This window comes from Protopterus annectens, chromosome 9.part0 (assembly GCF_019279795.1).
Source record: "Protopterus annectens isolate FY-2018-M chromosome 9.part0, PAN1.0, whole genome shotgun sequence".
NCBI lineage: Eukaryota > Metazoa > Chordata > Ceratodontiformes > Protopteridae > Protopterus > Protopterus annectens.
In genome coordinates this window covers 924,940,832-924,953,001 of record NC_056743.1, presented here as the reverse complement: position 1 = coordinate 924,953,001, position 12,170 = coordinate 924,940,832, and positions in this window count along the sequence as shown.

Here is a 12,170-nt window from a genome sequence, read left to right as displayed (position 1 = left end):
GCCTTGTGAAATGGGACAAGTAGTTCAGCGATCAAAGTGTAAAAGCCACTGAAGAAAAGACACGCTTCCCATACCTATCCATCATTTGAGAGTCCTTGTTTGGTGGATGGACAGTGGAGGAAGTTTTGGCAAGTTCCTTCTTGGTGGCTGCTGCCACCACCATGGCATCTACTGGTACACCCTTAGTAAGAAAGTCCTTGTCCTGGGGTGCTGACAATAATGTATTAGGTCTTCTAGGAACTGGTTCCACAGAATCAGGAGATTCCCACACCTTTTGACTTACTAAATCCAGTAGCTCGTCGAAAGGAGGAGACACCCAAGAGGTGGAAGGTTGAGACCCAAAAGCCTTCGGGTACACTGACTCCTCATCAGAAGGGGATGTGGTGGGCCAGCCACCCCTCTGTTTAAGGATCTCAAGGATATCTGCAAATGAGATATCATCAGAGTATGACTTTGGGGACCATTCTGACTCCTCGAGGTCAGTGTCTGATGTAATAGACTCATCAGGGCAGTCAACATGTTTCCTCTTACAAGTTTTCTTCCTAGGTAGTTCCTCAGACAGGCATTCTGGGGAGATCTCGGAAGACTGGGGACCACTCATGGAGGTATCCTGAGGCTGCGGGTCTCTGCTGTGTAGGGAGAGAGAGGGAGCTGAGACTGAAGCCGGTGCCTTAGGGGGAAGAGTGTCAGTACCTCTGGATGGAACTGAAGACCTGGACAGCATACTCCTCATCACCTCGAAGGCTGATCCTCCTGGCTCTGTGGATGCCCTCCGCTCTGAAGATGCAGAGGCAGCCCTCGGTACCGAGGAGATGGACTCCAAGGCAGATGTGGGGTCCAAGCTCACCCGGGCTGAAGCACCGAGAGGTAGGCTCAGAACTGAAGTTCGATTCTAAGCATCCCCCTCGGGCCCAACTGGACAGCTGAGAACCCTAGACCCTATGGATGGCACCAAAAGGGTCAGAGTGGATACGGAAACCGAGAGACCAATTGAGGTAACTGGAACTGAACTATCCACAACCGGAGGCACCGAAAACTCTGGCTCCGAAGGTTCAGAGAGACTCAGAGGAGGATCATCGATCGGGTGTGAGGGTACATTGGGCTCCGGAGCCGACTGGGATGGAGCTGAAAGCAAATTTGCCAGCGCCAAAGTCTGAAGCAGTCTACGCACCACTCTCTCGACGTTCTCATCAGAAAGGCTCCTAGAGGACCTGGAAGATAGAGTAGGGGATCTAGATCGCTGGAATATAGGCGACATAAGAGTCGGGTAAACTGGTCGAAGTTCAGATGACCTGCTCTAAGACGTAGTGTCAGTTATCAGCTCCAAAGTTCCTGGAGCTGTGACTGATGGATCCACTAAGCCAACCTCTGTCGGCCCCAAAATCAGTGCAGCCGCTGAGGGTGTAGCCACTTTAGCAATTCTGTCTGGCGGCTCCGATGAAACAGAATGGGTGGGAGACCGCCTTTTTGTAGTTTTTGGTCTGCCTTTTTGGAGGAGGAAGGAGATTTAGAACTGGACGATGAGGATGTCAATTCCTCCTCAAAGGAATGTTTTAATAGTTCCTTCAATATCAGTTTGTTCTTCCTCTCCTGAAGAACACGAGGACTGAATGCATGGCAAAACAGGCAAGACACTTGGAGGTGGATAGCCCCCAAACAGTAAACACATAAATTGTGCCCATCAGTCAAGGACAACTTCTGGGCACATGTAGTACACTTTTTGAAGCCCGAAGGCTTATGATCCTTAAAATCTTTTGACATAATGCAAAAAACCACAATCCACAAAACAACACACAACAATTTAAACAGAGAAAAAGATAAACAGAGGACTAGGTCCTCTAATTTAAATGGGCCTAACCCTAAGAGGAAGGAGAATAAACCAAGGACTACATCCTCTAATTTAAACGGGCCAAGTCCAGGGAGAAACAGAAAACAGAACCGAGGACTAGGTCCTCTAATTTAAAAGGGCCTAGCCCAAAGAGGAAAGCAGCCGCACAGGAGATTAGCGATGCAGGGATACCAAAAAGGCCAACGGAAGAATGGCCAAACAATATACAACAAATACACAGAGAAATAAGCAGCAAATAGTACAAAACAGACAAAGACTGCAATAAACACACAAAACTAGCAAGACAATATAATATTATCCAACAATGACAAGAAAAATTATTGAAAAATATCACTTAGCCACGGCCAAGAAGAATCACGTCTGAGCTGAACGAGTGGCAAATGAGATCTGGGGAGTGGTAGTGATGCATGATGGGATACCTCCTAGCCACAGCCAACAAGACATTTTTAGGTTCATAGGTTCATACTAGGCTATCTGCCCGAGGGCATTTACAAGCCTAGCCCATAGTTTTGTGGCTTATGCCACCCCTTTAGTATGGGGAACTATACCCATTATTTTGCTGTGCCTCTGTCGAGCAGTGACACTGAGGTAATCCCCGGGGTATATCTGCGATCTCCCATCCATTGGTCAAGATTTCTCTTGAACAAGGCCAGCGAGGTGCTCTGCCTCACATATACCGGGATTTTGTTCCACAGCATAGGGAGTCTTTGGGTGATGAATCTATCCCTCCAGCACGTCCTATTAATAGCCGTGTTGAGGTTTAAGTCTCCCGCCCTTGTGGCTCTGACGGATCTAGATTTTTTGAGGTGAAGCATATTCATCAAATCTGGGTTTGACATGGCCTTGTATGCTAGGCAAAGGTCACCTCTGAGCAAGCGGTAGGCGACTGAATAGAGCTGGAGTTCTTTCAGTCGGGCAGCATAGGACAGATGTTTGAGACCCTTTATCCTTTTGGTGAGGAACTTTGTGGCCTCTCCAGCTGCTGCAAGTGTCGGGTCAGATACATTCCGAATGGGGCATTGTACTCAATCATTGGTCTGATGAGTGATGAGTATAGGGAGACTATGACCTCCCTTGATCTAGATGAGAATCCCTTCATGATAAGGTGGGCAATGTAGAAGGTCTTCCTAACTACTTTAGCTACATGGGTGTCGAATGACAGACTACTATCAACCTGGGTCCCCAGGTCCCTGATAACTTCTTCTGTGCTCAGTGGATTGCCACCTATTTGGTAGCTAGGGGTAACCTTGTTTTTCCCGAAGGGTATGACTATGCATTTTTTGGCATTTAACTTTAGGCCATGGCTCTGGCACCAGTTATCCATTTCTGTGAGACTCTTCTGAAGGATATCTGTGTCAGATGTGTTTTCTACTATGGCGCCCAGTTTGCAGTCATCTGCAAACTTTGTCAGCCATAACCCTCCTGTGTTTGCTTGTACTTCGGAAAAGTAGATGCCAAACAAGAGTGGGCCCAGGACTGAGCCCTGTGGTACACCACTTGTGACAGGCTTTGAGTCTGACATGGCGCCAGCAACTCTGACCCTGTGGGTTCTGTCACTCAGCCAGTTTGCAACCCATCTTGTGATGTATGGGTTAACATTTAAGCTGATGAGTTTTTCAATGATACCCGAGTGGGGTATTGTATCGAAGGCCTTTGCCAGATCGAGGTAGGCTGTATGGACTGCCTTTCCCTCATCAATGGCTTTGGTGACTGTTTCGAAAAAGTCAACCAAGTTTAGAAGGCATGATCTGCCTTTGACAAAGCCAAACTGGGATGGATCCAAAGTCTGCAAGTTCCCTATGTCTTTATTTATGAGGTCCATTATGATACTCTCCATGGCTTTGCAGATAAGGCTCGTCAAGCTAATGGGCCGGTAATTTCCAGGGTCGGTGGAGGCACCGCCTTTGTGAATTGGGACCACAGTTGCAGTGCGCCACTCCCTGGGTACGTATCCAGAGGTAAGACTATGATTAAACAGCTGTCCTAGCTGTGGGTTTAATTCCTCGTTGAGTTCGTGGAGCACACAGCCGGGGACACCATCAGGTCCCATGGATGCTGTGTTTTTTGCTTTGGAGAGAGCAGTTCTCACTTGGGCGTTGGAGATGTTTGGGGGGGCTGCAATCGCTTGGTATAGATATCTCTCCTTTGGGGAGGGGGTTTGCACTGAACCTGTCAGCCAGTATGTTGGCAATGTCTGTAGGATCAGTAATCTTCACATCATTTTGAACTAGTTCTGAGCATATCTGGGAGTTTCCTCCCAGGTTTCTAACATAGCTAAAGAAGGCCTTATGATTGTCTTTTGAGTCTTTAGCTATTTTTCTCTCAAAATTTGCTTTGGATGATTTTATGAGAGCTCTTAGTTTTTTACTTATAGTGATCAAGGGTGTCTTACCTTTTAAGGATTTTGCTCTATCTTGTAGTAGCTTCCTCCTTTTGTTGTAGAGTTTGTTTATGGCTGGGGTCCACCAGACTGGACGCTTGCCTTTGGCACAAAGAGTCTTTGTTTTGCTTTGGATTGCCTTATCCATGCAGTCCTGCAGGTGCTGGTAGAAGGCATTTGTAAGTGATTCAGCGGCTTGAGTACTGTTTTCCTCACGGCTCGGGGCCTTAAAGGAGACCACACTAGTCTTTAGAAGTGTGAAGTCGGCTTTCGAGAAATTCTTTACTGTGGTCTTTTTTATTTCAGGTGGGGGTGGGATGAGGACCTCCAGCGAGATTAGTTTGTGATCTGATCTCACCAGTGAGGGGTATACTTCCGGTGTTGAACATTGTGCTCCCATGTTCGTGATGATGAGATCAAGTATGTTTTCTCCTCTTGTGGGGATGGTGACTAGTTGTTCCATGGCATTTGAGTTTATGAATTCCAGGAACTTTTGGGCTAGGGTGTTTGGGCTTGAGTAGTGTTCCCAGTCTATATTAGGGTAACTGAAGTCACCTAGTATGATGGTGTTTGGTGATACATTTATCCCCTATAGTGTTTTCAGGAAGGCCATGTGAGGTTCCTGAGTTTGTGAGGGTGGCCTGTAACATGCTACAATTTGCAGAGCAGTCTTGCCTATGGTTAATTGCACCTGGATGGTCTCCGATGCATCGTGCGTTGCCACCAATCTTGAGGTGTGGGTGTCCTTGATGAATATGGATACCCCCCCTCCTTTCTTGGTATTGTCCGGATTTTGGGGCCGGAACACATGATATGAGGTAAAACCTGATAGTGCTGGGGTGCTCTCAGGAGCCTTGAACCAGGTTTCTGTCACAGCACAGACATCGATGTTCGCCATACTGAGAAGGGCCTCGAGTGCGTGCATTTTCAGATTTAGACTTCTGGCATTGAGCAGCATTACCCTTAGTTTTTTTCCTTTTTTGTGTTCTAGGGTGGTAGGTTTAGAATTTGAGCTACAGTATGGCCGATTCGGAGCCGAGGTTCTGCTCCGGTCTCAAGAGTAAGAATGAAGGCAAGATAGGACTACAAAACATCATGTGTTTCATATACAGTACACAAACTCCTACTGGTGCCATTTATTACATCAATTTATCTTGTGATTTGATTTTTTGATTTATTTATTTATTTTACATTTGTTGACCAGGATAGTCTGACTGGATACATGTCCATTTTCAGCAGAGGCCCAGGGAGAAAAGCTCCAAGATAATAATTCACATTAAACATTTAGTAAATGCTAGTTTCAACCAGATTACAGTCATAAACAATACCAGCATTTAGCACATATAGTACTAACTTATTATAAAACACTTTACAAAACATAACATTATTTTCAAAGTTAAACATCCATAACATTACATTCAGGTTTAAGACACACTGAGCAGCAGTTATACAATTGACCCTTCCTGAAATGGAGTCATATGAAAAAGTTAGAAGTAGTTGAAGGTAAGGCACCTAAGAAATAGAGAGGTCACTAGTTGGGGTTAGTGCAAGGACATAACCAATGAGTTTTGAAGTATTTATTGAGTTTGTTTTTGAAATGAGTTAGTGAGGGTTCTAGGGTCAAGTCAGCTGGGAGTTACATATTTTTCCAACAGAGTTGGCAACAGAGAGTCTCCAGCTGAGTAGTTGGATTTGTATGTTTGAACAAGGAGTCTAGTGGATGACCACAGTGGCCGGGTGCTGGTGTAGGGGCTGATAATATTTTTTAGTGCAGGTGCATTTTCTAGTTGGTAAAGAACTTTAAGTGCCACTATTAGCTGGATGAACTGCAGTAGGCTTGGCAGTTCAAGCCATCCTAGGTGATTTAGGCTGTGACAGTGGTGATGGTAGGCTGTGCCAGTAGCAAATCTGGCAATGTGGTTATAGCAGGATGATAGTTTATTAAGATCTGCTTTGTTTAAGTTGGAGAATAGAGGTGAGGTGTAGAGAAGAGTTGATAGCAGATGGGAATGGGCAATTGCAGTTCTAGCAAGTGGGGTAAGGAAAGGTTTGATTCTGTAAAGAGAGCCAAGTTTTTTATTAATGGTTTTGATAGTTTGATTGATATGTGCATCAAACTTCAGGTTGTTATCAACTATGACACCCAGTAGTTTAGTTTGGGCTTCTGGGGAGATGATAGTGCCATTGTTAGCAGTTATGCTGAAGGATGGCAGAAGGGTCCTGCATGTGGGGGAGAAGAGGAGCAACTTAGTTTTGTTGGGGTTTAGGATTAGAGGTTGATTGGAGAGCCATTTTTCCACTGTGTTGCAGGTATTTTGGGTTAATGTGAATAAAGTAGCTGGTGAGGTGTCAGAACAAATCAAGGTGGAGGCATTCACATATTGAATGCAGATAACATCTGGGATGACTGAATGAAGGTCATTGATAAAGATGGAGAAAAGAAGGGGTCCTAGTATCAGGCCCTGGGGGACTCCTAATGTGATGGGTAGGTGAGATGACAGCATGTCCTGTCACAGGACTGCCTGGTGTCTGCCCTGCAGGTAGGATTGAAACCACTGGAGTGCATGGTTGTTTAAGGAGAAGGCCTTATTTATAAGCATTTTGTGGTCAACCATGTCAAAAGCCTTGGATAGATCTAGAAAGAGTGCTCAGGATAGTTTGTTATTACTGAGGTTGTGGTTAATGACATTAGAGAAAGAGAGGAGGGCAGAAGTAGTACTGTGGTGTGGCTTAAAGCCTTCCTGAAAGTTGGACAACAGCTTGTTCTGTGTGAGGTAGTGCATGAGCTGTTATGTGTACACCCTTCTCCATAATTTTAGCAAAAGGTGACAGAATAGCTATGGGTCTAAAGTTTGACAGTTCAGTGGAACTGCCCCCTTTATGGAGAGGTATGACATGGGAGATTTTCCATATAGTGGGTACCGTAGCTTCAGATATAGCTCTGTTGATCAAGACTGAGATGGGGTATGCTATGGTGTCAGCAGCCATTTGCAGATAGTCTGCTGGGAGGAGGTCAGCAGCCAGGGTGGTGGGTCTTAGTTTCTTAAGTAGGGCATGAATAAGTTGAGTAGGAAGAGGCTGGAAGGTAAAGTATGTTTGGGTACTGGGTGTGGCTACATTAGCATTAGAGCCATTGGGAGAGAGTTGGCTGGCTAGAGACTGGATAGTCTCTGTGAAGAAGATGTTGAAGTTATTAGCAATGTCTACTGGGGATTTTTGTTGGGAAGCTGAGGGGGTGGAGTGGCGGTTTAGCCTGGGTGGAGAAGATTGTTTATTCCTGCCCAGAACTTTTGAGGTTTGTTTTGGTGTTTTTGCAGTAGATGGTAGCAGTGGTTCTTTTTGTCTAAGGTCATGGATTTTTTGGTGTCATTCCTTAGCTGTCTGAATCTTAGTTGATCAAGTGGGGCTTTTGTTTTTTGGTAGGTGGCCCATGCTCTGTTTCTGAGTGAAATTTTGGTTTTGCTATCTTTAGAAAGCCATGGTGCAATATTAACTTTGGTTCTAACAGAGCGGCTGGGAGCATGTGAGTTAAGGATAGCAAGGAATTTGGTGTTAAAGTAAGCTACTGCTTCATCTAGGGGGAGATTTATTAGCACTGACCAGTTGCATGCCTTAAGTTCATTTTGAAACTTGGTGAGAATAAAATTCTTGTTGTTTCTTAATGTTCTATAGGTGGGTTGGTAGGAGCAGTCTACTTAGAGCTTGATTATATAGGTGTGACAGTGGTTACTTAGGTCATCAGGCAAACTGCCTGATTTATAAGACTGAAGATGGGTATTGACGAGTATCCAGTCTAGGGTACTTTCCTTGTTATTGGGTTTTCCTACCCTGGTGGGGGAGGTTGTGATTTGAGTAAATCCATAGAGGTTTATGTGGTTTGTGGGGGTTTCACAAGAGCAAGTGTTCCAGTCAATGTTGAACTCCCCAAGAACAATTGTTTCTTGGGGGTAGTTACTGGATAACCAATATAACAAGTCTTCTAAGGTTTCTGTGTTCCTCCCTGGGGGAATGTAGACACAGACAATGTTTACATTTTTGTTTTTGTTAATTTGTAATTTTGAGATAAGAATTTCAGCATTGTTGAACTGGGGTGGTTGTTGGGTGTCTATACTGACAGATAGGGTAGACTTGTAAAGTATGGCTACCCCACCACCCTTTCTGGTGGTACGATCTAGTCGGAACATACTATACCCTGGTGGCAGAATCTCTTTATGTATTGATATATATATATATATATATATATATATATATATATATATATATATATATATATATATATATCTATATTTATATGGGTCTGCCTGAAAATGCCAAAAGTGCACAATCCTGATGATGAGAACACCAACACTGGAAGATAGACAACGGAGAAGACTGACAGTTGAGAATCCCAACGCTGAGAACACCAACATGTTAAGGTAAGTGTGTGATAGGGACGGACTTTAGGGTCAGGGTGTGGGTAATGTAAGTGTGTGATAGTGATGGACGTTAGGGTAGGGTGCAGGTCAGGTAAGTGTGCGATAGTGACAGACTTTAGGTTTAGGGGCAGGTTAAGTGAGTAAGGGTGCAGGTAAGGTAAGTATGCAATAGTGACGGAGTTAAGGGTTGGGGTGGATTAAGTGAGTTAGGGTTATGGTGCAGGTAAGGTAAGTGTGCGATAGTGACGGACCTTTTGGTTAGGGTTTGGGTTAAGGTTAGTGCATAGATAGTTGTGTATGTAAGGTTTAGTGTAGGTCTGTAAGGTTTTTGGTGTGCTTGTGTTGTGTGTGTGTTTTTCGGGAAAGGTATTTGTTTTGTTGATTGTTGGAATTTTGGTTTGTCGGGCATGTGAAGTTTTGTGTTTTTGAACTTTCTTTTTTGTCATTTTTTTCGTGTCGGTTATTTCGTTGTCGGTGTTTTGGCGTGTTGGTGTTAGCAGATAGACCCATATATATATATATATATATATATATATATATATATATATATATATATATATATATATATATATATATATATATGGGTCTACTTCTTTTGACCTAACTCCCATTTGCCCGACACCCATTTGCCCGAGACCAAATGACTGAAAGTTCATTTGCCCGACACTTCATCTGCCCGACACTTCATTTGACCGACAAGTATTATTAGCAAGAAAATGGAATATGCCCCCTTTCCCCACTGTAGTGCGACCCTGGAGTTAGAATATATAGATAGGGGGGTGTGGGGGGCACAGCCCCCCACTTACTTTTCTTTTACGAAGCAATATTACATCAAAAGTTAACAATATCATATGAAATGAAGTGGGGGGGCTTCGCACCCCATACCCCCTGTTGTGGGGGGCTGTGCCCCCCACACCCCCAACTATATATTCTAACTCCAGGGTCGCACTACATTGGGGAAGGGGGCATATTCCATTTTCTTGCTAATAATACTTGTCGGGCAAATGAAGTGTCAGGCAAATGAATTTCAGTCAAATGGGGTCGGGAAAATGAGTGTCGGGCAAATGAAAGTTAGGTCAAAAGAAGTAGACCCATATATATATATATATATATATATATATATATATATATATATACATACTGTTTTATGAATTTGATAGTTTGGATATGTTAGATTTAGTCAGCTTGATGTTTGGATGAAAGTGCTAAACTGCAATTAATTTATTTTACCGGTGTTTCATCTTATTAAACATATTATGTTCTGTAATTGGTGACTGCTTTGTTGGGCCCTGTGGAATATTGTAAAGATTTCTGCTATCCCTACCAGGCGCCCCCCCCCCCCCCAATCAATTTGAAGAAGCTGTACAGTAGCTGGCAGTGCCAAGCTGCTTTAAGTGCACCTTTCTGCAGTACCTATAGAAATGTGCTGCAGTGCATACATTCTTTGACCAGGGTCATGACCCAGAGCCCTAGTGCATTAGAGTACAGTACTGGATCTTCTCCTACAGCGAGGCTTAAACTGACTCTTGTCAGTCACCAAGCCATTCACTGAATGTAGGTCTTCTGGGATATACTGAGGGCTCCCATCCTTCTGCACCACGCAATGACTTCCTTTTTTTACTGGATGGTGCACTGGTGCAGTGGTTAGCATTCTCACCTCACAGCAAGAGGCTCTCCTGTTCACATCTCAGCTGGGATGCCTTCTGGGCAGAGTCTGCATGTCCTCCCTGTGTTCGCGTGGGTTTCCACTGAGTGCTCTGGTTTCCTCCCACATTCCAAAGACATGCGCCTGGAGCATTTCTCTCTGGGCTTCCTCTGAAAATGGGCTCTGTCCCACTCAGACTTTTCCAGTAAACAAATGCTAAATAAATAGATAAATAAATAAATAAATAAAAATAAAAATAAAATAAAATAGTGCTCATAACAACCTTGTGAACACTTAACATGTTAATAAAAATTGTTTCATTACTAACCAGGCAAGCTAGTGTTGATATATAAATGACAATACAAAAGACAGACACAAACATTTGGATAAAAGGACACAATTTAATGATTTAATGTTTTAAGAATGTATTCATTTATTAATTAGGTGAGTTAAATGGTCCATAGACTCTTCTCAGCCAATATCTGGTCCAGAAGGACAAATAAGAAGATTCAAAACATGCTCAATTAATGTTGCTATGACTTACTGATCTCTGTCTACATTTGTTTTTGGATTGGAGTCATTCATTTGAGGTTTGGTTACTTGTATTTTTTTATCATTTTCTTATATTGCTTTTTTCTATGTGTTAAGTTTTTTGTTCTTTTTTTGAGTTTTAAGAGGTCTTGACTTGGGTCAGTTAGAAAATAATTATTTTGCAGATAGTGAATAACATATAGCTAATATGTGTGAGGAGCTGAGAATAATCATTTAACTACAAATATTTATTGACAAGTCTATTTAGCTGTAGTGCTTGTTTGACTTACTGAACTGTCCCTGCCTATTGCTAATGCATTTGATTATTTTCATCACTGCTCTGCTACTGTTCTGCTTTAAAACTTGGTGGTTCTTGATTTGCCCACCTATATGAGAAATCTGATTTTGGACAGTCTTCCCAGTCTCATCTCATCAGTTCATTCTACTAAGCACTGAGAGATCAGCTGGGAAGGCCTTCCCCATTAGTCTCTTAAACTTGAATTATCTTACCAGTTCCCCCTCCAAAATACACTTTATTCAGCTGACTTTACTGGATTTGTACTTCTTCCTACCTTGTTTAGTTTTTTTACTGCACATTCTTAAAGTGCTCAGTTGCATTTAATCTGCTGAATTTATTACAGCTTGTTAGCAGCTGGATTACATTGTAACTGTTATCATAGTTCTGATTTAAGCACTTGGGCTCCAAATGAGTTTGGCAGCAGAGGTAGCTAACACCCTTCTGAGTTGGGAATTGCTGGTTGAAGACTTATTGTGTCTGTTATTTTTAAAGTGTCTTAGTTCTGTTTTAAGTGTTTGGGCTCCAAACCAGTTTTTTTTATATTAAGATTTATGGTCTACACTCTTGCAGGAGGAGAGGGTAGCCTCTACTCTTCAGAACTGGGAATTACTGATTAAGGCTTATTGTACCTGTTATTCTTAGTGTCATTGTTCTGGTTTAAGCACTTGAGCTACACACCAGTTGTTTTACTTTAGGAAGGTTTGTGGTCTACACTCGTTTGGCAGGACAGGATAGACTATGCCCTTCTGTGCTGGGAATTGCTGGTTGAAGGCTTATTTTGTTTGTTATTCTACAAGTGTTTTAGTTCTGGTTTAAGCACTTTGGCTCCAAACCCATTATTTTACATTAAGAAGGTTTTTAGTGTACACTCTTAGGGGAGGAGAGGGTAGCCTCCACCCTTCTGAGCTGGGAATAGCTGGTGAAGGCTTATTGTGTCTATTATTCTTCATGTCTTTATTTTGGTTTAAGCACTTGAGCTCTACACCAGTTATTTTACATTAGTAAGGCTTGTGGTCTACACTCTTTTGGCAGGAAAGAATAGCTTACACCAT